The sequence below is a fragment of the Bombina bombina genome, unplaced genomic scaffold (genome assembly GCF_027579735.1).
Source record: "Bombina bombina isolate aBomBom1 unplaced genomic scaffold, aBomBom1.pri scaffold_463, whole genome shotgun sequence".
NCBI lineage: Eukaryota > Metazoa > Chordata > Amphibia > Anura > Bombinatoridae > Bombina > Bombina bombina.
In genome coordinates, this window is record NW_026512684.1 from 117470 (window position 1) to 143671 (window position 26202).

General features: G+C 40.9%; 1 protein-coding gene across 1 annotated transcript in view; it reads left to right on the top strand.

Annotated features, from left to right (window-relative positions):
- LOC128644497 (succinate dehydrogenase [ubiquinone] flavoprotein subunit, mitochondrial) overlaps positions 1 to 26202 on the top strand; it is a gene marked incomplete at its 3' end in the record, with an annotated part of 402567 nt that overhangs the window by 106946 nt on the left and 269419 nt on the right. The window lies entirely within an intron of this gene.

Below are 26202 nucleotides of genomic sequence, written 5' to 3' on the forward strand. Positions count from 1 at the left end.
ACGTTGTGCGTCATACTTGGTGCCAAATTTTTATCATTATTTCAATACCCCATTGATGTTTGCCTCTTGCTTTTTCTCTTGTTAAGTGTATCCAGTCCACGGATCATCCATTACTTTTGGGATATTCTCCTTCCCAACAGGAAGTTGCAAGAGGATCACCCACAGCAGAGCTGCTATATAGCTCCTCCCCTCACTGCCATATCCAGTCATTCTCTTGCAACTCTCAACAAAGATGGACGTAGTAAGAGGAGAGTGGTGTATTATAGTTAGTTTTTTAACTTCAATCAAAAGTTTGTTATTTCTTCTGTTATGTGTGATCAGTCCACGGGTCATCATTACTTCTGGGATATAACTCCTCCCCAACAGGAAATGCAAGAGGATTCACCCAGCAGAGCTGCATATAGCTCCTCCCCTCTACGTCAGTCCCAGTCATTCTCTTGCACCCAACGACTAGATAGGATGTGTGAGAGGACTATGGTGATTATACTTAGTTTTTATGACTTCAATCAAAAGTTTGTTATTTTACAATAGCACCGGAGCGTGTTATTACTTCTCTGGCAGAGTTTGAAGAAGAATCTACCAGAGTTTTTTACTATGATTTTAACCGGAGTAGTTAAGATCATATTGCTGTTCTCGGCCATCTGAGGGAGGTAAAAGCTTCAGATCAGGGGACAGCGGGCAGATGAATCTGCATTGAGGTATGTAGCAGTTTTTACTTTCTGAATGGAATTGATGAGAAAATCCTGCCATACCGTTATAATGACATGTATGTATACACTTCAGTATTCTGGGGATGGTATTTCACCGGAACTACTCTGTTAAAGGTCACTAATCCTTTTAATAAGTATTTATCATGTTAAACGTTTTTGCTGGAATGTAGAATCGTTTACATTGCTAAGGTACTGAGTGAATAAATATTTGGGCATTATTTTCCACTTGGCAGTTGTTTGCTTTTAATTGTGACAGTTTCGTTTCTCTTCACTGCTGTGTATGAGAGGGAGGGGCCGTTTTTGGCGCTCTTTGCTACGCATCAAAAATTTCCAGTCAGCTACTCTTATATTTCCTGCATGATCCGGTTCATCTCTGACAGATCTCAGGGGTCTTCAAACTTCTTTGGAGGGAGGTATATTCTCTCAGCAGAGCTGTGAGAATTTTATATTGACTGTGAATAAAAACGTTGCTCTGTAATTTTTATGTCAAATTTAATTATTGTTATTTTACTAATGGGAACAAACCTTTGCTAAAAGTTGTGTTGTTTTAAAGTTTGATGCTATAACTGTTTTTCAGTTCATTATCTCAACTGTCATTTAATCGTTTAGTACCTCCTTGAGGCACAGTACGTTTTTGCTAAAAAAGATTATAACCAGGTTGCAAGTTATTGCTAGTGTGTTAAACATGTCTGACTCAGAGGAAGATATCTGTGTCATTTGTTCCAATGCCAAGGTGGAGCCCAATAGAAATTTATGTACTAACTGTATTGATGCTACTTTAAATAAAAGTCAATCTGTACAATGTGAACAAATTTCACCAAACTGCGAGGGGAGAGTTATGCCGACTAACTCGCCTCACGCGGCAGTACCTGCATCTCCCGCCCGGGAGGTGCGTGATATTATGGCGCCTAGTACATCTGGGCGGCCATTACAGATAACATTACATGATATGGCTACTGTTATGACTGAAGTTTTGTCTAAATTACCAGAACTAAGAGGCAAGCGTGATCACTCTGGGGTGAGAACAGAGTGCGCTGACAATACTAGGGCCATGTCTGATACTGCGTCACAGCTTGCAGAGCATGAGGACGGAGAGCTTCATTCTGTGGGTGACGGTTCTGATCCAAACAGATTGGATTCAGATATTTCAAATTTTAAATTTAAATTGGAGAACCTCCGTGTATTACTAGGGGAGGTCTTAGCAGCTCTCAATGATTGTAACACCGTTGCAATACCAGAGAAACTGTGTAGGTTGGATAAATACTTTGCGGGTACCGGCGAGTACTGACGTTTTTCCTATACCTAAGAGATTAACTGAAATTGTTACTAAGGAGTGGGATAGACCCGGTGTGCCGTTCTCACCCCCTCCAATATTTAGAAAGATGTTTCCAATAGACGCCACCACTCGGGACTTATGGCAAACGGTCCCTAAGGTGGAGGGAGCAGTTTCTACTTTAGCTAAGCGTACCACTATCCCGGTGGAGGATAGCTGTGCTTTTTCAGATCCAATGGATAAAAAATTAGAGGGTTACCTTAAGAAAATGTTTGTTCAACAAGGTTTTATATTGCAACCCCTTGCATGTATCGCGCCGATTACGGCTGCGGCAGCATTTTGGATTGAGTCTCTGGAAGAGAACCTTAGTTCATCTACGCTAGACGACATTATGGACAGGCTTAGAGTCCTTAAACTAGCTAATTCATTCATTTCGGAGGCCGTAGTACATTTAACCAAACTTACGGCTAAGAACTCAGGATTCGCCATACAGGCACGTAGGGCGCTGTGGCTAAAATCCTGGTCAGCTGATGTTACTTCTAAGTCCAAATTACTTAATATACCTTTCAAGGGGCAGTCTTTATTTGGGCCCGGTTTGAAAGAAATTATCGCTGACATTACAGGAGGTAAGGGCCACGCCCTACCTCAAGACAAAGCCAAAGCTAAGGCTAGACAGTCTAATTTTCGTCCCTTTCGGAATTTCAAAACAGGAGCAGCATCAACCTCCACTGCACCAAAACAGGAAGGAGCTGTTGCTCGTTACAGGCAAGGCTGGAAGCCTAACCAGTCCTGGAACAAGGGCAAACAGGCCAGGAAACCTGCTGCTGCCCCAAAGACAGCATGAACCGAGAGCCCCCGATCCGGGACCGGATCTAGTGGGGGGCAGACTTTCTCTCTTCGCCCAGGCCTGGGCAAGAGATGTTCAGGATCCCTGGGCGCTAGAGATCATATCTCAGGGATACCTTCTAGACTTCAAATTATCTCCCCCAAGAGGGAGATTTCATCTGTCAAGGTTGTCAACAAACCAGATAAAGAAAGAAGCGTTTCTACGCTGTGTACAAGATCTGTTATTAATGGGAGTGATCCATCCGGTTCCGCGGTCGGAACAAGGACAAGGGTTCTACTCAAACCTGTTTGTGGTTCCCAAAAAAGAGGGAACTTTCAGGCCAATCTTAGATTTAAAGATTCTAAACAAATTCCTAAGAGTTCCATCGTTCAAAATGGAAACTATTCGGACAATCTTACCCATGATCCAAAAGGGTCAGTACATGACCACAGTGGATTTAAAAGATGCTTACCTTCACATACCGATTCACAAAGATCATCACCGGTACCTACGGTTTGCCTTCCTAGACAGGCACTACCAGTTTGTAGCTCTTCCATTCGGATTGGCTACGGCCCCAAGAATCTTCACAAAGGTTCTGGGTGCCCTTCTGGCGGTACTAAGACCGCGAGGGATTTCGGTAGCTCCGTACCTAGACGACATTCTAATACAAGCTTCAAGCTTTCAAACTGCCAAGTCTCATACAGAGTTAGTTCTGGCATTTCTAAGGTCGCATGGATGGAAAGTGAACGAAAAGAAGAGTTCTCTTTTTCCTCTCACAAGGGTTCCATTCTTGGGGACTCTTATAGATTCTGTAGAAATGAAGATTTACCTGACAGAAGACAGGTTAACAAAGCTTCAAGATGCATGCCGTGTCCTTCATTCCATTCAACACCCGTCAGTAGCTCAATGCATGGAGGTGATCGGCTTAATGGTAGCGGCAATGGACATAGTACCTTTTGCACGCCTACACCTCAGACCGCTGCAATTGTGCATGCTAAGTCAGTGGAATGGGGATTACTCAGATTTGTCCCCTACTCTGAATCTGAATCAAGAGACCAGAAATTCTCTTCTATGGTGGCTTTATCGGCCACACCTGTCCAGGGGGATGCCATTCAGCAGGCCAGACTGGACAATTGTAACAACAGACGCCAGCCTACTAGGTTGGGGCGCTGTCTGGAATTCTCTGAAGGCTCAGGGATTATGGAATCAGGAGGAGAGTCTCCTTCCAATAAACATTCTGGAATTGAGAGCAGTTCTCAATGCCCTTCTGGCTTGGCCCCAATTAACAACTCGGGGGTTCATCAGGTTTCAGTCGGACAATATCACGACTGTAGCTTACATCAACCATCAGGGAGGGACAAGAAGCTCCCTAGCAATGATGGAAGTATCAAAGATAATTCGCTGGGCAGAGTCTCACTCTTGCCACCTGTCAGCAATCCACATCCCGGGAGTGGAGAACTGGGAGGCGGATTTCTTGAGTCGCCAGACTTTTCATCCGGGAGAGTGGGAACTTCATCCGGAGGTCTTTGCCCAAATACTTCGACGTTGGGGCAAACCAGAGATAGATCTCATGGCGTCTCGCCAGAACGCCAAACTTCCTCACTACGGGTCCAGATCCAGGGATCCGGGAGCGGTTCTGATAGATGCTTTGACAGCACCTTGGAACTTCGGGATGGCTTATGTGTTTCCACCCTTCCCGCTGCTTCCTCGATTGATTGCCAAAATCAAACAGGAGAGAGCATCAGTGATTCTAATAGCGCCTGCATGGCCACGCAGGACTTGGTATGCAGATCTAGTGGACATGTCATCCTGTCCGCCTTGGTCTCTACCTCTAAGACAGGACCTTCTGATACAGGGTCCATTCAAACATCAAAATCTAACTTCTCTGAAACTGACTGCTTGGAAATTGAACGCTTGATTTTATCAAAACGTGGTTTTTCTGAGTCGGTTATTGATACCCTGATACAGGCTAGGAAGCCTGTTACCAGAAAGATTTACCATAAAATATGGCGTAAATACCTATACTGGTGCGAATCCAAACGTTACTCCTGGAGTAAGGTTAGGATCCCTAGAATATTGTCCTTTCTACAAGAAGGTTTAGAAAAGGGTTTATCAGCTAGTTCATTAAAGGGACAGATTTCAGCTCTGTCCATCTTGTTACACAGGCGTCTGTCAGAAAATCCAGACGTCCAGGCTTTTTGTCAGGCTTTAGCTAGGATCAAGCCTGTGTTTAGAGCTGTTGCTCCGCCATGGAGTTTAAACTTAGTTCTTAACGTTTTACAGGGTGTTCCGTTTGAACCCCTTCATTCCATTGATATAAAATTGTTATCTTGGAAAGTTCTCTTTTTAATGGCTATTTCCTCGGCTCGAAGAGTCTCTGAGTTATCAGCATTACATTGTGATTCTCCTTATCTGATTTTTCACTCAGACAAGGTAGTTCTGCGTACTAAACCTGGGTTCTTACCTAAGGTAGTCACTAACAGGAATATCAATCAAGAGATTGTTGTTCCATCCTTGTGTCCAAATCCTTCTTCAAAGAAGGAACGTCTTCTACACAATCTGGATGTAGTTCGTGCCCTCAAGTTCTACTTGCAGGCAACTAAAGATTTTCGCCAAACTTCTTCCCTGTTTGTCGTTTATTCTGGACAGAGGAGAGGTCAAAAAGCTTCTGCTACCTCTCTCTCTTTTTGGCTTCGTAGCATAATACGTTTAGCCTATGAGACTGCTGGACAGCAGCCTCCTGAAAGAATTACAGCTCACTCCACTAGAGCTGTGGCTTCCACTTGGGCCTTTAAGAATGAGGCCTCTGTTGAACAGATTTGCAAGGCTGCAACTTGGTCTTCGCTTCATACTTTTTCCAAATTTTACAAATTTGACACTTTTGCTTCTTCGGAGGCTATTTTTGGGAGAAAGGTTCTTCAGGCAGTGGTTCCTTCTGTATAATGAGCCTGCCTATCCCTCCCGTCATCCGTGTACTTTTGCTTTGGTATTGGTATCCCAGAAGTAATGATGACCCGTGGACTGATCACACATAACAGAAGAAAACATAATTTATGCTTACCTGATAAATTCCTTTCTTCTGTTGTGTGATCAGTCCACGGCCCGCCCTGTTTTTAAGGCAGGTAAATATCTTTTAAATTATACTCCAGTCACCACTTCACCCTTGGTTACTCCTTTCTCGTTGATTCTTGGTCGAATGACTGGGACTGACGTAGAGGGGAGGAGCTATATGCAGCTCTGCTGGGTGAATCCTCTTGCATTTCCTGTTGGGGAGGAGTTATATCCCAGAAGTAATGATGACCCGTGGACTGATCACACAACAGAAGAAAGGAATTTATCAGGTAAGCATAAATTATGTTTTTTAAATGGTACCGGAGTGTACTGTTTCATCTCAGGCAGCATTAGAAGAAGAAAATCTGCCTGTGATTTCTATGATCTTAGCAGAAGTAACTAAGATCCATTGCTGTTCTCACATATTCTGAAGAGTGAGGTAACTTCAGAGAGGGAATGGCGTGCAGGTTTTCCTGCAATAAGGTATGTGCAGTTAATATTTTTCTAGGGATGGAATTTGCTAGAAAATGCTGCTGATACCGGATTAATGTAAGTAAAGCCTTAAATGCAGTGATAGCGACTGGTATCAGGCTTATTAATAGAGATACATACTCTTATAAAAGTGTAATATAAAACGTTTGCTGGCATGTTTAATCGTTTTTATATATGTTTGGTGACAAAACTTATTGGGGCCTAGTTTTTTTCCACATGGCTGGTTTGATTTTTGCCTAGAAACAGTTCCTGAGGCTTTCCACTGTTGCAATATGAGTGGGAAGGGCCTATTTTAGTGCTTTTCTGTGCAGCTAAAAATATTGACACAGACATTCAGCTTCTTCCTGCATGATCCAGGACATCTCTTAAGGGCTCAAAAGGCTTCAAAGTCGTGTTTGAGGAGGGAAACAATCACAGTAGACTGTGGCAGTTGTTTTGACTGTGTTTAAAAAACTTTTTTGTCATTTATTATTCTGTTTTTGTTATTAAGGGGTTAATCATCCATTTGCAAGTGGGTGCAATGCTCTGCTGACTTGTTACATACACTGTAAAAATTTTGTTAGTGCAACTGCCTTTTTTCACTGTTATTTCAAATTTTGTCAAAATTTGTTTCTCTTAAAGGCACAGTAGGCATTTTGTCAGGCTTTAGTTAGAATTAAGCCTGTGTTTAAACCTGTTGCACCTCCATGGAGCTTAAACTTGGTTCTTAAAGTTCTTCAAGGGGTTCCGTTTGAACCCCTTCATTCTATTGATATCAAACTTCTTTCATGGAAAGTTCTTTTTCTGATGGCTATTTCCTCGGCTCGAAGAGTCTCAGAGTTATCTGCCTTACATTGTGATTCTCCTTATCTGATCTTTCATTCAGATAAAGTTGTTCTGCGTACAAAACCTGGGTTTTTACCTAAGGTGGTTTCTAACAAGAATATCAATCAAGAGATTGTTGTTCCATCATTATGTCCTAATCCTTCTTCAAAGAAGGAACGTCTTTTGCATAATCTAGACGTAGTCCATGCCTTGAAGTTTTACTTACAGGCTACTAAAGATTTTCGCCAAACATGTAACCTGTTTGTTGTTTACTCTGGACAGAGGAGAGGTCAGAAGGCCTCGGCAACCTCTCTTTCTTTTTGGCTTCGGAGTATAATCCATTTAGCCTATGAGACTGCTGGACAGCAGCCTCCTGAAAGGATTACAGCTCATTCTACTAGAGCTGTGGCTTCCACCTGGGCCTTTAAAAATGAGGCCTCTGTTGAACAGATTTGCAAGGCTGCAACTTGGTCTTCCCTTCATACTTTTTCCAAATTTTACAAATTTGATACTTTTGCTTCTTCGGAGGCTGTTTTTGGGAGAAAGGTTCTACAGGCAGTGGTTCCTTCCGTTTAAGTTCCTGCCTTGTCCCTCCCATCATCCGTGTACTTTAGCTTTGGTATTGGTATCCCACAAGTAATGGATGATCCGTGGACTGGATACACTTAACAAGAGAAAACATAATTTATGCTTACCTGATAAATTTATTTCTCTTGTGGTGTATCCAGTCCACGGCCCGCCCTGTCCTTTTCAGGCAGGTCTAAATTTTAATTAAACTACAGTCACCACTGCACCCTATGGTTTCTCCTTTCTCGTCTTGTTTCGGTCGAATGACTGGATATGGCAGTGAGGGGAGGAGCTATATAGCACCTCTTGCAACTTCCTGTTGGGAAGGAGAATATCCCACAAGTAATGGATGATCCGTGGACTGGATACACTACAAGAGAAATAAATTTATCAGGTAAGCATAAATTATGTTTTTCTCTATCAGAGGCCTATTCTTTTGCATTTTTTCCCATTCCTGAAACTGTCATATAAGGAAATAGATAATTTTGCTTTATATGTTGTTTTTTCTCTTACATTGAGCAAGATGTCCCAATCTGATCCTGCCTCAGAAGTTTCTGTTGGAACATTGCTGCCTGACATTGGTTCTACCAAAGCTAAGTGCATTTGTTGTAAAAGTGTAGAAATTATTCCACCAAATGTCATTTATAATAGTTGTCATGATAAACTTTTACATGCAGATAGTGTTTCCATCAGTAATAGTACATTGCCAGTTGCAGTTCCTTCAACTTCTAATGTACATGATATACCTGTAAATTTTAAAGAATTTGTTTCTGATTCTATTCTGAAGGCTTTGTCTGCATTTCCACCTTCTAATAAACGTAAAAGGTCTTTTAAAACTTCTCATTTAGCTGATGAAATTTCAAATGACCAGCAACATAATAATTTATCCTCTTCTGATGAGGATCTATCTGATTCAGAAGATGCTTCCTCAGACATTGACACTGACAAATCTACTTATTTATTTAAAATAGAGTATATGCGTTCTTTATTAAAAGAAGTGTTAATTACTTTGGATATTGAGGTAACCAGTCCTATTGACGTTCAGTCTAATAAACGTTTAAATGCTGTTTTTAAACCTCCTGTGGTTTCCCCATGGGGTTTTTCCCATTCCTGAGGCTATTTCTGATATGATTTCTAGGGAATGGAATAAGCCAGGTACTTCTTTTATTCCTTCTTCAAGGTTTAAAAAATTGTATCCTTTACCAGCAAAATCTATAGAGTTTTGGGGAAAAATCCCCAAAGTTGATGGGGCTATTTCTACTCTTGCTAAACTTACCACTATTCCTATGGAAGATAGTACTTCCTTTAAGGATCCTTTAGATAGGAAGTTTGAATCCTATCTAAGGAAGGCCTATTTATATTCAGGTCATCTTCTCAGACCTGCTATTTCTTTGGCTGATGTTGCGGCTGCCTCAACTTTTTGGTTGGAGAATTTAGCGCAACGAGAATTGGATCCTGACATATCTAGCAATACTCGCTTACTGCAACATGCTAATAATTTTATTTGTGATGCCATTTTTGATATTATCAAAATTGATGTTAGATCCATGTCTTTAGCTGTATTAGCTAGAAGAGCTTTGTGGCTTAAATTTTGGAATGCTGATATGACATCTAAATCTAGATTACTATCTCTTTCTTTCCAAGGTAATAATTTATTTGGTTCTCAGTTGGATTCTATTATTTCAACTATCACTGGAGGAAAAGGAGTTTTTTTGCCTCAGGATAAAAAACCTAAGGGTAAATCTAAGGCTTCTAACCGTTTTCGTTCAATCCTCCTCCCAAGGAATCTGCTTCCAGTTGGAAGCCTTCCTCAAATTGGAATAAATCCAAGCCATTTAGGAAACCGAAGTCTGCCCCTAAGTCCGCATGAAGGTGCGGCCCTCATTCCAGCTCAGCTGGTAGTGGACAGATTAAGGTTTTTCAAGGATTTTTGGATAAAATCTGTCCAAAATCATTGGATTCAGAGCATTGTCTCTCAAGGGTATCGAATAGGATTCAATGTAAGACCTCCTGTGAGAAGATTTTTTCTCTCACGCATCCCTGTAAATCCAGTAAAAGCTCAGGCTTTTCTGAAGTGTGTTTCAGACCTGGAGTCTTCAGGGGTAATCATGCCAGTTCCTCCTCATGAACAAGGTTTGGGGTTTTATTCAAATCTATTCATTGTACCAAAGAAAGAAAATTTGTTCAGACCAGTTCTGGATCTGAAAATTTTGAATAGTTATGTAAGAGTACCAACTTTCAAGATGGTGACTATAAGGACTATTCTGCCTTTTGTTCTGCAAGGACATTATATGTCCACAATAGACTTGCAGGATGCATACCTTCATATTCCGATTCATCCAGATCACTATCAGTTTCTGAGATTCTCTTTTCTAGACAAGCATTACCAATTTGTTGCTCTTCCATTTGGCCTAGCAACAGCTCCAAGAATCTTTTCAAAGGTTCTGGGTGCCCTACTATCTGTAATCAGAGAACAGGGTATTGCGTTGTTTCCTTATTTGGACGATATCTTGGTACTAGCTCAGTCTTTACATACTGCAGAATCTCACATGAATCAACTAGTGTTGTTTCTTCAGAAATATGGTTGGAGGATCAATTTACCAAAAAGTTTCTTGATTCCTCAGACAAGGGTCACCTCTTATGTTCGGCCAACCTGGACTGCGATCTTAACAGATGCGAGTCTTTCAGGTTGGGGAGCTGTTTGGGGATCTCTGACAGCACAAGGGGTTTGGAAATCTCAAGAGGCGAGATTACCAATAAATATTTTAGAACTCCGTACAATTCTCAGGGCTCAGTTTTGGCCTCTGCTAAAGAGAGAACCGTTCATTTGTTTTCAGACAGACAATATCACAACTGTGGCTTTTGTCAATCATCAGGGTGGGACTCACAGTCCTCAAGCTATGAAAGAAGTATCTCGGATACTTGCTTGGGCGAAATCCAGCTCCTGTCTAATCTCTGCGGTGCATATCCCAGGTGTAGACAATTGGGAGGCGGATTATCTCAGCCGCCAGACTTTACATCCAGGGGAGTTGTCTCTCCATCCAGATGTGTTTTCTCAGATTGTTCAGATGTGGGGTCTTCCAGAGATAGATCTCATGGCCTCTCATCTAAACAAGAAACTTCCCAGATACCTGTCCAGGTCCAGGGATGTTCAGGCGGAAGCAGTGGATGCACTGACACTTCCTTGGTGTTATCATCCTGCTTACATCTTTCCGCCTCTAGTTCTACTTCCAAGAGTGATCTCCAAAATCATCATGGAACAGTCTTTTGTGTTGCTGGTGACTCCAGCATGGCCACACAGGTTTTGGTATGCGGATCTGGTGCGGATGTCCAGTTGCCCGCCTTGGCCACTTCCGTTACGGCCGGACCTACTATCTCAAGGTCCGTTTTTCCATCAGGATCTCAAGTCATTAAATTTGAAGGTGTGGAAATTGAACCCTTAGTTCTAAGTCATAGAGGTTTCTCTGACTCAGTGATTAATACTATGTTACAAGCTCGTAAATCTGTCTCTAGAAAGATTTATTATAGAGTTTGGAAGACTTACATTTCATGGTGTTCTTCTCATAAATTCTCCTGGCATTCTTTTAGAGTTCCTAGAATTTAACAGTTCCTTCAGGATGGTTTGGATAAGGGTTTGTCTGCAAGTTCCTTGAAAGGACAAATCTCCGCTCTGTCTGTTTTATTTCACAGAAAGATTGCTATACTTCCTGATATACACTGTTTTGTACAGGCTTTAGTTCGTATTAAACCTGTCATTAAATCAATTTCTCCTCCTTGGAGTCTTAATTTGATTCTGAAGGCGTTACAGGCTCCTCCTTTTGAGCCTATGCCTTCTTTGGACATTAAACTACTTTCTTGGAAAGTGTTGTTCCTTTTGGCTATCTCTTCTGCTAGAAGAGTTTCTGAGCTATCTGCTCTTTCTTGTGAGTCTCCTTTTCTGATTTTTCATCAGGATAAGGCAGTTTTGCGGACTTCTTTTAAATTTTTACCTAAGGTTGTGAATTCTAACAACATTAGTAGAGAAATTGTTGTCCCTTCCTTATGTCCTAATCCTAAGAATTCTTTGGAGAGATCCTTACATTCTTTGGATGTGGTAAGAGCTTTGACATATTATGTGGAAGCTACTAAAGATTTCATGAAGACATCCAGTCTATTTGTTTTATTTTCTGGTCCTAGGAAAGGTCAGAAGGCTTCTGCTAGTTCCTTAGCTTCTTGGTTGAAACTTTTGATTCATCAAGATTATTTGGGTCAGGCCCCGCCTCATAGAATTACAGCTCATTCTACTAGATCAGTTTTTCACTTCGTGGGCTTTTAAGAATGAACCTTCAGTTGATCAGATTTGCAAAGCGGCGACTTGGTCCTCTTTGCATACATTTACTAAATTCTACCGTTTTGATGTCTTTGCTTCTTCGGAAGCAGTTTTTGGTAGAAAAGTTCTTCAGGCAGCTGTTTCAGTTTTATTCTTCTGCTTTTGATTTAAGTTTTTTTCTTTCAAAGATGAAATAAACTTATTTTTGTTTTGGGTTGTGGATTCATTTTTTCAGCGGAATATGGCTGTTTTTATTTTTATTCCCTCCCTCTCTAGTGACTCTTGAGTGGAAGACTCCACATCTTGGGTATTGATATCCCATATGTCACTAGCTCATGGACTCTTGCCAGTTACATGAAAGAAAACATAATTTATGTAAGAACTTACCTGATAAATTCATTTCTTTCATATTGGCAAGAGTCCATGAGGCCCACCCTTTTTATGGTGGTTATGATTTTTGGTATAAAGCACAATTATTTCCAAATTTCCTTTGTTGATGCTTTCTACTCCTTTCTTTATCACCCCACTGCTTGGCTATTCGTTAAACTGAATTGTGGGTGTGGTGAGGGGTGTATTTATAGGCATTTTGAGGTTTGGGAAACTTTGCCCCTCCTGGTAGGATTGTATATTCCATATGTCACTAGCTCGTGGACTCTTGCCAATATGAAAGAAATGAATTTATCAGGTAAGTTCTTACATAAATTATGTTTTTGTCCCTTTAAAGGGATATAAAATTCGAATTTGAAAATACGCACAAATGCATTTAACTTTCACATAGAACCTTTTTCCCCAATACACACGTATTAGCAAAAACTGTTCCTTTAAAGCTGAATTTTGTAGAAAAAATAATTAGATACGATTTTCTTATGAATTGTGATTGACCTCATGGTTTGGGCTTTATGTCTTTTTTGGCTCATTCACCAAACATAAAATTCTGTGACCAACATTTTAGTAACGAATGTTCTAGACATGTAATAATGTCCATATAAAGAGCTGAGTACAATTGAATCACTATAAATATATTTTTGTGGGGCGTGGAGCCAACTGCCGAGCTGAACAGAATTGTTTGCACGGAGCTCCATGCAGACTTTTGCCTTATACCGTCTATTATCGGCATTTTGAAGCGGATTGGGCCTGGGAGCGGAATTTACACAGCCAGGCAGCTGTTAGATTGCCAGTGGTGGTGATCCCGAGATAATTCTCATCAGGCCATTCAGTTCCAGCGCTGGGAAGCGCCGCGGCCTACACAGAAGGTGACCGGACTTACAGGGCCCACAGTTAGCAGCCACTAAGGCCCACGAACATTAGCCCTCAAACCACTTCAAGCGACTTGTGATCCAGCTCCGGAGTGTTGGGGCTCCGCTCCGGAGCTCGTAACAGTCTCCACACGCCAGCGTTAACTCCAGATGCCATATGCCCTCGGCGGGCCCTCCCGTGACCTTGCGGTCAGACACATTGGCCTGTAAAGAGCATCCTCTCCTATTTCAACTTCTAGACGCCTCCTGATTGTCGGGGCTCCTCTCCGGAGGCACCAGCAGAGATTCGGCAGCAGTTTTTTCACGGAGGCCTGGTCGAGGGATTGCCGTACCACGTGGTAAGCCTCCTCCACTACACCAGGCCCAACCACACAGGTGGCCTCATAAAGCACAGCCACCCCATACTACGGTCTGGGCAATACCATGGATCAGTGGGGTAAGCAATCTGGGGGCTTATAAGCCATCATAGTGAGTACACAGCTCACAACATAGTTCACAACACGGCCTAATAATTCTCCAGCGATTTTACACCCCTCTTTCAGGAATCCTGAGGCCAGATTTACCCCAACCTCAAAGCCCATATTTTAGTGCCTTGTCATAGGTATCTATAAAGGCTTCCCACTGACCCCTAAGAATATAAAAGTTTGTTCTCTGGATTTTCCTGCCCAAATATCTCAAATCACTTTCACTACCTGTGACCCCTCCTTCACACAACCAAAAGGAAGTTTGCTCTACAAACCAGAAACGTTTGGTCTATTTCAGACTTTGAGAGTTCCAATATTAACTTCACCCACACATTCTTGTGTTCCCTTTTGGTGGGACGCGCTCCAGAGTTAACTGGTCGTTTGAGGAGGACTCCCATGTTCTTGCATATATCACCTGCACGCTGTATATTGTGATAATATAAGCCTTGCCTGATACTTTATTTACCAACTTATATAGTCTGCTATTGTCAATACCAGGGTAAACTATATACTGTATTGTTGTTTAACTTGATTCGCAAAATATGTAGATCTGTCCCTTTTGTGGTTGTCTCTAACCCTCCTCTCCTGTTTGGGCCTTCTCTCACCTCCTCCTTTCCCGCCTGGCTTGTCCAGATCAGTCACTTCCTCTTCTCTTTTTCCCTTCCAACTGGGTTGAATCCCTCTATTCCCTGATGTGGGAGACGGGTTCTAGCTCTGTTCTTTGTTAACATTTTTTCTAAACCTCACACTCTTTAACAATTCTTGAGATCACACAATGCAGTTGAGACAGACTTGTATTACATTGTTGTATTGATTGGAATTACCCTTTGATTTACTCTGTGGTGTCTCCTTGGTACTTGCCCCCTCATTGAGGCCTTACCCGATATATAGCAACCTTGGGAAAGTGTCAGCTTACAAGTTGGTTTACACTACCCTACAGTCTAAAAACTGAATACTTAGATCTGACCTTGTTATACCCCCATCTACTTCTAGTTTGCCTGCCTTATTTGATCCTTTGCGGTAGGTTTTTAGCCCACCCCCACTGGCTGCCATGGGAGGGTAGCGAACATGAGATGCCACCCAGCCCTGCTCCACTTTCATTGTACTCTAATTGTATAGCTATTTTCTTTTTTGTCAACTAAAACGGTAACCAAATACCACCTCAAATATACTCAACAAGCCTGTACTCACCATCTGTATACCTCACCCGAAAATGCCTCATACTTCCAGAAGGCACCGAAGACCCCGGGGAACATTAAAAAAACAGTCTTTGACCATTTTACTCAACCACCTAAAGAACCTGAGGAGGGATCAAATGATGGCCTTAGCGACTCAGAGTCACTAGAAGGCTCTCAATCTGATCTCCACCTTTTTACTCAATCCCAACATTTCTTTACCGAAGCATCTCTTAAAAAAATGCTTGCCCTACAAACACGTTCCATCACAAAGGAATTCCAGAGAAGCCACGCTGAGCTGCGTAAAGACATTTCTGAGATAGGTGAGTGTGAAGAATACATTTATTTTTATTAAAATAATGTTTATTTTCACCATTAATCTGAGTGTTTGTTTTCATTTTCTCCCTTATATCATGACTGGGTAAAAGGGAACCTGAATGAGAACAATATTTCTGTAGGATAAGTGATTTATGTATATTTCTCTGATCTGAAATTTTGTCAGTCAGGGAGACTCAAATTAAATAATAACTTGACATAAGAATGACTGGTATCTATGGTACTCTCTGTTCTGTCTTATTGTAATAAAACATTAGTATAAGCCCCAAAGAATTATAAAATAAATGAGTAAGATGTATAGTGAATGTTTTGTCAACAAATTGGAGTTTAATGTATGCACATTCGTATTGACCGGCAATAGATGATTTACAGTCTCTTTAGTTACGAGGTGGAGAGGATAGCATTTATTGGAAAACGTTGGAGATCTCAAAATAAAGCTGCTTAACTTTTAAATGATATGTACATACCTTAAATCCTTAGGGTTTTTTGGTTTAAGTCGGCACGACTGTTTGTTTATGCGTGTGGCTCTGAGCTGAGTATTCAGCGTGTGTGAGGAGAGAGACGCGCCGACAGCACAGCTTGTGCTGCGGCGTGTGACGTCACAGGGCATACACGCTTGAGGCGAAGTCCCGCCTCGATCTGTGTTTGAATATACTGCAATGGTAGAAAAAGCTTGAGAGGTTAGAAATGCTTAAATTCAAATTGACAAGTAGTTGTGGTGATGAAAAGCAATAGAACAATAATATCAATAATAAGACTTGAATTTCCAAAAAGGAGTTAAGGTTTAACTGATACTTGGCTTGTTGAATCCTTGAAGAGGGATGAATCAAACAATCCTCAGACTGCAATAATCAAGCAATGCAGTGAGGAGAAGGTGTGTCTTAAATAGAGAACAGACAAGGGAGGAGATCCTGAATTAAAGGCACAGTTTTAGACAGGATCATGACAGATCCCCCCCGTCAAGAACCCCCCCCATGAGATCGGGGTCCAGGTTTCAGAGGATAAGACGAGTGAAAATCCGCCAATAGATCTGGTGCAGACAGATCCCGAACCGGAACCCAAGAATCTTCACTATCATCATAACCCTTCCAGTGAACCAGGTATTCCAATGTTCCTCTACGACGTCTGGAATCCAATATTCTATCCACCTCATAGTCCAGAGGATCGGGTAACGCTGGTCTGTAGACAAGAGGCTGCGGAGTCCCTGTCCCCCTGTAGGGTTTGAGAAGGGAAACATGAAAGGAGGGATGGATGCGCAAATCCGGTGGTAGCTTCAGGGTCACTGCATTGTCATTAATGATTTTGACAACAGGGAAGGGACCAATAAATTGATCAGCCAATTTTTTGGAGGGTACCGGAAGTTTAATGTTTTTTGTGGATAACCAAACCAGATCATGAAGGTGATACTTAGGTGCTGGTGTTCTCTTTTTATCATAATAAATTTTCTGAGACCTCTTTGCCTCATTCAAATGATTTTGTAGTGATACCAAGACATGTTTTAAACTTCCTGTGTAAGAAGAGACAGAGGGTGATTGGTCAGATGATAAAGTGTTGGGGTAAGATCTAGGATGAAAACCGTATGAGGCAAAAAATGGAGTTACCTTAGTGGAGGAATTAACAGAGTTGTTATAAGCAAACTCAGCGGTTGGCAACAGAGTGTACCAATCTGTTTGCTGTGTTGATATGAAACATCTGAGATATTGCTCCAGAGTCTGATTCAAACGCTCCGTGAGACCGTTCGATTGCGGGTGAAAAGCTGTTGTGAACCGCAGTGTGATATGTAAAGATTGACATAAATATCTCCAAAATTTTGAGGTAAATTGACTACCTCGATCTGATACAATTGATGCTGGTAAACCATGAAGCTTGACAATGTGGTCAATAAATACTGTTGCTGTAGTCATGGCAGTTGGTACCTTTTTCAAGGGAATAAAATGAGCTAACCTTGTTAGATGATCCACTACTACCATTATAGTGGTATGAGCATGTGATAATGGTAGATCCACAATGAAATCCATGGATATAACATCCCAAGGTCTTTGTGGTACTGGTAGTGGGCATAATAATCCGTATGGTTTGTGATGCTCCTTCTTTTTGGTTGCACAAATTTGACAATTAAGTATATAATCTTGTACCGCCAATTTCATTCGTGGCCACCAATAAGTCCTTTTGAGTAACTCATATGTCTTTTCAATTCCTGGATGACCTGCTAATGGAGTATTATGGTGTTGTTGGATGATCTGTTCTCTCAAACAGTTTGGTACGTAAATTTTTTCTTTGTACAAGTAGAGTCCTGACTCAGAGTCAGGTGAACATATAGGAGGTATTTCTGAATCAGAAATTTGTGCTTGATACAAGTCAGATGTTACTAAGTTTGTGGCACCGATTATTTTCGTGGAAGGAATTATCTGAGTCATATTTTCAGATTCTTCAGTTAACTCAAATGACCTGGAAATGGCATCAGCTTTTGTGTTCTTAGTTCCTGGTATATGTGTTAGGGTAAAGTTGAATCGATCGAGGAAAAGAGCCCATCTAACTTGTCGTGAGGATAATGTTTTATTCTTTTTGAGATATTGGAGATTCTTGTGATCAGTAAATACCTGAAATGGTTGTGTGGTTCCTTCGAGTAGGTGTCTCCAATGTTCCATAGCTGACTTCATTGCCAATAACTCCTTATCTCCAACTGTATAGTTTCTTTCTGCAGGTGTTAGTCGACGAGAAAAGAATGCTACTGGATGAAGAAATGATTCTGTAGGACTTGATTGTGATAATATTGCACCAATTCCTACATTTGATGCGTCAACCTCCAATGTGTAAGGAAGTTCAGGATCTGGTAACCTCAGAACTGGTGCAGTAGTAAATTCTTTCTTTAGCTGTTGAAATGCTTCATCTGTCTTTGAATCCCATATATATTTTTGTTTCCCAGTTAGTTGAGTTAAAGGTTGAACGATAGTTGAAAATTTTTTGATAAACTTTCTATAAAAGTTTGTGAATCCGAGGAACCTCTGTAGTGATTTCATTGATGTAGGTTTTGGCCAGTTAGCTATAGCTGTTAATTTCTCTGGATCCATTTGTATTCCTTTGGGTGATATGATATACCCTAAAAATTTGATGGTATCTTTGTGAAATTGACATTTCTCCATCTTAGCGTACAAATGGTGGTCTCTTAGGGTTGATAAAACCCATCTGACATGTTTTTTGTGATCTGATAAATTTTTCGAATATATGAGAATATCATCCAGATACACGATGACACATACATCCATCAATTCTTTAAATATTTCATTGATAAAGAATTGGAATGTAGCTGGGGCATTCGTAAGGCCGAATGGCATTACATTATATTGGAATAAACCGTATCTAGTTTTAAATGCTGTCTTCCACTCATCACCAGCCTTCATACGAATTAAATTGTATGCGCCTTTTAGATCTAACTTCGTAAAGATGGTAGCTCCGTGAAGGCGTTCAATTATTTCTGGGATGAGTGGTAATGGATAACGGTTCTTAATGGTGACAGCATTTAGTGCTCGATAATCTATGATCGGTCTTAGTGACCCATCTTTGTTTGTCACAAAGAATATTGCTGAAGCAATTGGTGAAGATGAGGGAGTAATAAAACCTTTTTTAAGATTTTCATCTAAATATTCCCTCAGATGTTTTAGTTCTTTCTGTGAAAGAGGGAAAATTCTTCCTGAAGGTATTTCTATGCCTGGTTTAGTGTCTATCGGGCAGTCGAAATGCCTATGTGGTGGAAGTGTTTCAGCATTTTTTAAATTAAAAACATCACTGAACTCTATGTAATCTTTGGGTAGAGTTGATGTCAAATGTCCTATTGTCAAGTATGGATAACAGGTGTCTAGACAAAATTGTGATGTAAAAGTGATCTGATTATGTGACCAGTCAATTGATGGGTTATGTTTCTGTAACCAAGGGTATCCTAGAATTATTGGATGTATGGATCTTGGAATAATATCATAAGTTAAGAATTCCTTATGACCGTCAGATGTGATTGTCATGAGTGGTATTGTCTGATGGGTGATTGGGCCCTTTAGTATTTGTGTGCCATCTATAACCCTTACAAAAACAGGAGATTTTTTCTGCATGATTGGTATTTTATTTAATTGTACAACTGATTCATCTATAAATAAACCATCAGCTCCTGAGTCAACGATTGCCTCGATCTGCACTTGTTGAAGATCCCACTGTAATGACAAATTTATTTCAAGGAGACATGTTTTACTTTGTTCTTTAGAGAGACAAACTTTAAGTAACTTACCCTTCTTTTGGCGTAGAAGGAGAGGGCAATTAATGACTTCATGCTCTTTGTGAGCACAATATAGACACAAATTGGCTAGTCTTCTTCTTTGTTTCTCATCCTGAGATAAAGGTCCACGTATAGCTCCAATCTCCATTGGAACAGGAGTGGTTATGGCTTTCTCAGAATAGGATTGATAAGGCTTCTTATGTGTTCCTTCTAGTTGATATCTCTCAGACTTTCTTTCTCGGTATCTCCTATCTATGGATATACTCAGTTTTATGAGGGCTTCTAATGTTTCTGGAAACTCTACCCTTGAAAGTTCATCTTTCAGGTGTTCCGAAAGGCCTATTCGGAATTGATTTTTTAAACTAACCGAGTTCCACTGTGAGTCAGTGGCCCATAGCTGAAAATCAGCTATATAATCCTCCACTGCCCTTTTCCCTTGTTTCAGGGATCTCAACTTTTGTTCTGCAGTCTGTTGTTTATTTATGTCATCATATAAAACTGCCATTGTAAGGAAAAAATTATCAAGTGAGTTAAGTAAAGGATCTTCACTTTCAATGAACCTATCAGCCCATGCACGAGGTTCGCCTGAGAGATAAGATATAGCAGTGTATACTTTTATTTTTTCGGTTCGGTATGTTCTGGGCTTTAATGAAAAGAGCAACAAACATGCATTTTTATATTCGCGAAATTTTGTGCGATCACCACTAAATGGTATGGGGGGATTTACATGTGGTTCAGGTAATTCATTGGTTTTTTGGGACATAAATTCATTAAGAATCCTTTTCAAATTACTGTTCTCATTCTTTATTTCAGATAATCCTTGGGCTAGTATATCCACCTTTTGATTCAGTGAAGATATGTGTGTGGACATTTCTAGAAGATCCATGATTAACCTGAAATTGAGGGTAATTTTTATTCTTTTTATAGGCTTGATTATTCTGTGAAGAATACATTTATTTTTATTAAAATAATGTTTATTTTCACCATTAATCTGAGTGTTTGTTTTCATTTTCTCCCTTATATCATGACTGGGTAAAAGGGAACCTGAATGAGAACAATATTTCTGTAGGATAAGTGATTTATGTATATTTCTCTGATCTGAAATTTTGTCAGTCAGGGAGACTCAAATTAAATAATAACTTGACATAAGAATGACTGGTATCTATGGTACTCTCTGTTCTGTCTTATTGTAATAAAACATTAGTATAAGCCCCAAAGAATTATAAAATAAATGAGTAAGATGTATAGTGAATGTTTTGTCAACAAATTGGAGTTTAATGTATGCACATTCGTATTGACCGGCAATAGATGATTTACAGTCTCTTTAGTTACGAGGTGGAGAGGATAGCATTTATTGGAAAACGTTGGAGATCTCAAAATAAAGCTGCTTAACTTTTAAATGATATGTACATACCTTAAATCCTTAGGGTTTTTTGGTTTAAGTCGGCACGACTGTTTGTTTATGCGTGTGGCTCTGAGCTGAGTATTCAGCGTGTGTGAGGAGAGAGACGCGCCGACAGCACAGCTTGTGCTGCGGCGTGTGACGTCACAGGGCATACACGCTTGAGGCGAAGTCCCGCCTCGATCTGTGTTTGAATATACTGCAATGGTAGAAAAAGCTTGAGAGGTTAGAAATGCTTAAATTCAAATTGACAAGTAGTTGTGGTGATGAAAAGCAATAGAACAATAATATCAATAATAAGACTTGAATTTCCAAAAAGGAGTTAAGGTTTAACTGATACTTGGCTTGTTGAATCCTTGAAGAGGGATGAATCAAACAATCCTCAGACTGCAATAATCAAGCAATGCAGTGAGGAGAAGGTGTGTCTTAAATAGAGAACAGACAAGGGAGGAGATCCTGAATTAAAGGCACAGTTTTAGACAGGATCATGACAGTGAGAGAGTAGCCACGGATTAGACAAACCTTCTGGCATACTCAGAAGCCCTATCTGAACAACTAAACCAGCTCAAATTCAAGCTAGCTGATGTGGAGGATCGATTCCATAGAAGTCCAACCAACAAACCTTCAGGGTTATTTAAAGGCGCTTTTTAACGAACTATTGGGCCCTATCGAGGGCGTGACGTCCACCATGGAAAGGGCTCATAGAGCACTGCGCCTGAGAACAGTCTCACAAGACAAGCCAAGAGACGTGATTGTCTGCTTTCATAGCTTCCTATTCAAAGACAAACTGATGCAGGCTGCCTTCAGAAAACCGCAGCTTTCGGGCAGGTTCAAGGATATCTAGCTATTGCCCGATTTGTCGGCACATACTCTACAACTCTAACTTCCAGCCGGTTACCTTGGCACTATGAAGGGCAGGCATAAAATATAGGTGGGGCTACCCAACTAAACTAATAATCAGAAAAGATAACCAGACGCACATGGTTTCTACTTTACCTCAAGGTAACATTCTCCTCACACAGTGGGGCCTCTCAACTGATGTCTTACGGGCCCCACCTTCTATACAGTCAAAATTACGTGTAAACGCACCTGAATGGTCTGTCAAAGATTAAAGACCAAAGAGACTGAAAACCCAACAGATGCAAGAACTTTCCTGGCCTCATACTCTTCCACCCTGAGTTTGGGCCATGTTTGAGTATCTATTTAAATTCCCTCTATTGAGTGTACTTCTCTCTACGAATAGTGGAGGATGGCTCTGAGATGATAGTCACCCTAAGTGCTGGTCAACAGGATGAAGTTCCAACACACAAGTTAAGTTGACATGGTTGTCTGTTTATACAGTTTTTTTCTGTTTTTCTGATATGGAGCAGGGTTGGCATAGCACTGGATTTGTGACAGAACTACCTCGATGGTGGGTTACCAATGTTACTTTTATTTTGGTGTCCCTTGGCGCCATTGGTGTCAGATAATTAATGTTGTTATGATATATACATTTAGTTGACTAATGTTATTCTTTTCTATTGACTTTTTTATTCCTGGAGCGGGGCTGGTGATCTCAGCTCCCATTTACTCTGCAATAATCCTCCCCCCTCCAACACAAACATTGTAGCCCACACCAGGGTTCCACCTAGGTGGACTATTTGCACCTCATCCTATTGATACATTGCCCAGACCTAAGTCCCATCCCTGACTACCCAAGCTTCCTATTCAGGACGACTATACTTCAAATCCCATAATCCCTCCCATTTTAAGGTTTTATAATTACAACCATAAATGAATCGCTTAGAGTCCTCACTCATAACACTAGAGGCCTCAATTCACCTTTCAAACGCAGTCTCTTAGCTCGCTCTCTTAAATATCATAACTCAGATGTGGTATTCCTTCAGGAGATTCACTGGCAGTTAGATGCTCCCCATAGACTTCACTCACATACTTACATGACCATAAAACACTTCCCTTTTACTAAAAAAGCTAGAGGGACAGCTATTCTAGTACATAAAAGACAAGCATTTGAACAAATTCAGGTGATTAGAGACCCTCAGGCCAGATACACACTTTTAGTATGTAAACTTGATCATGTGCTACATACGCTAGTATCAATTTACCTACCTTATTCGCGCCAGCCTGCATATCTAAGGAAAATCCTACAGCTAGGGGAACGATACAGACAGGGTAGAGTTATCCTGGCAGGAGACGTTAATATGACTTGGGACAGTAAAGCTGACCACAAAACAATGACCCCAACTAGAAAAAACCCTCAGTCTGAGCCCCTTTCTTCACATTTCAGGACCATCATGTCTCAAGTATGGATATTTTGACATTTGGAGATCCCTTCACCCAAAAGACAGAGACTACACTTATTATTCCCATTCGCATAAAAAAAATCCAGACTAGACCATATATTCTGCCTAGCTGAAACCTTAGATTCAGTCTATCGCACTAACATCTCTCTCTGTCCTTGGTTAGATCACGATCAAGTTTTAGCTGACATACTCTCCACTGATAGCCCTAAACTCAGGACTGGCTGGAGTTTACCCCGTAACATCTTGTCGGACATCCCTTTTAGGGAGGAGTTGAGACATTACATCATTGAGCTTATTCAGCAAAATGACAATGCACAGACTAAAGACGATATCCTCTGGGGGGCTGTTAAAGCGGTCGTGAGAGGATACATTATCCACAAACAGGCTCGCCTAAAAAGGCTTGCTGGATTTACTTTAGCCCAGACACATAGCAAACTCAGAGAACTAGAGACTTCAAACCGCACCAACATCACAGAAGACACATCTGTGCAAATCACTGCCATCAGAACTCATATTAGTCAATTAGAACTGCGCAGAACACAGCATAATCTAACAAAACTTAAACAAATATTTTACCATAAGGGTAATAAAGCTGGCACTATGTTGGCCAATAAACGACGCCATAGGACTAGCACTCTCTGCATCCTTCAAATCCAACAAAACAAAAAAACACTTAGACTGCCTTCACTAATTGGAGACTGCTTTGCAGACTTGTATTCAAAACTGTATAACATTGAAAGTGGGGAGAACAATGACCCCGCTTCACCGCACAACATCCGACAGTTCCTTAAATCATTGAACCAACCGACTCTTACGACCGAACAACCAGACACGCTTACTACCCCCTTCACTCTGCTGGAAATTAAAAAAATCATTAAGAACTAGAAAACCCTTTAAAGTCCCTGGGTGGATGGATTCCCTGCTCATTTCTATAAGACATATTCACAGGAATTGTCCCCCTTGCTTCTCAGATTTTTTAGTCTAGCAAGGGAGGAGGGTAACTTTTAAAAAGAATTCTTAGAGGCTACCATTGTCACTATTCCTTAGCCAAATAAAGACCCCACTCTGTGCTCCAACTATAGGCGAATCTCCCTGATTAATGTGGATGTCAAAATCTACTCTAAACGTATTTGCAAGCTGCTACCTAGCTTAATTAATCCTGATCAGGTAGAATTCATCCATAATAGAGAAGGCCCAGACAATACTAGGCATCTTATTAGCATAATCTGCAAATCCAGAATGAACAAGCCTTTCTCAGTTATCTCTTTAGATGCTGAGAAGGCTTTTGACAGAGTCAGATGGGCCTACCTCTGGGAAACTTTAAAGGCTTTTAAGTTCCCTTCTGCAATTTGTCTTGCTATCCAAGCCCTTTACTCCATGCCATCAGCCAGAGTCAGGGGACTAGGCTTCCAATCGCTACCATTCCCGATCTCCAACGGTACCAGACAGGTATGCTCAGATGAGGGGATCACGCTATTTGGAACAAAACACAAAGTCGCATTATTTGCGGATGATATTACCATATTTTCTTCTGGCCCAGCACGCACTATTCCTAGACTGGAGATTCTCAAGATATTTGGTAACCTTTCCTTTTATAAAATTAATTCATTGAAAACTGAGATATACTGGTGGGGATACTCCCAAGATTATATTCTTAATCTAAAAAATAAATGTAACTTTACTTGGACGACCGAACAAGTTACACACCTTGGGGTTAAACTGTCTAACAGTGTACCTCAGATGGTCAAAGATAACTATTTTTCACTTTTGGCAGAGTTGAGAACCTTGAAGCATAAATGTAACCACAAATCCATTTCTTGGATGGGTCGAATTACATACCTTAAAATGTCTTTTCTCCCATAACTCGCATACCTTTTTAAATGCCTCCCGATTAGGGTGCCCTTCTATTGCAATTTCAAAGCGAGTTCACAAAGTTCATTTGGCAAGGAAAACCTCCTAGAATTGCCCACAGAACCCTACAATATCCTATCCACCTAGGAAGTTTGGCTTCCCCATCTATTGTAAAGTATTATGAGGGAGCAATGCTTACGCATATATCCCAATAGGGGGTGCTCCAATCATATGATAAATGGAGAGACATTGAACAGGCCTCGCTCCCCTCCAAGATACTCCTTAGAGATTTGATTTGGACCCCAGCCCATAGTCACAAAACTCTCGGAATTACAAACCCTATAATTATTAAATGTCTTTCTATTTGGGATAAGATCCATCACTGCCACCTAACAGCGCCTCATCCCTCTCCCGTTACCTCCTTAGCTGGCCTACTTACTGGTTTGGCGGAAACTCACCCCAACACTTGGGCTTGTTAAGGCTTTAAGCAAGTATCAGACTTTTGGTCAACAGCCTCCCAGGGCAGATTCATTACGCTTGACCAACTAGAAAACCTCACTAGTATTGCCCCCTTTCTCCATTTTTAACTCACTAGGATTAAAAGCTTTCTCACAAGCTGGGGGTTTGCCCCCAAATCTTCTCATCCCCTTACCCCTTGGGAGTCCATCTGGCGCAGGGGTCATAGGCTATCCAAACCATTATCAACACACTATAATTTGTTAGAAGGCACCATACCTCCTGAACTAGCAACCCACTTACATAGATGGGACACCCTTCTACACACCAACATCCCATTGGATACGTGGCAACAATCTCTCACACTAACTAAGAAAACACTACACTGCATAACAATGTTTGAGACATATAGACAAATAGAAACAGTCCTCCAAATATGTAAAGTGCAAGTGCTGGGTATATATAGACAGTCAATACTGAATCAGAGCATGTAGAGATAAATGTTTGAGACATACTATAAAGTTATTTCTTATTGGTACTATGTCCCCACTAGATTATCCAAAATGTTCCCGGGAGCTTCCCCTCTCTGTTGGCGGCATTGTGGCCTCCTAGGAGACATGCTTCATATATGGTGGAAGTGCCCAAGAATCAAACCCATATGGA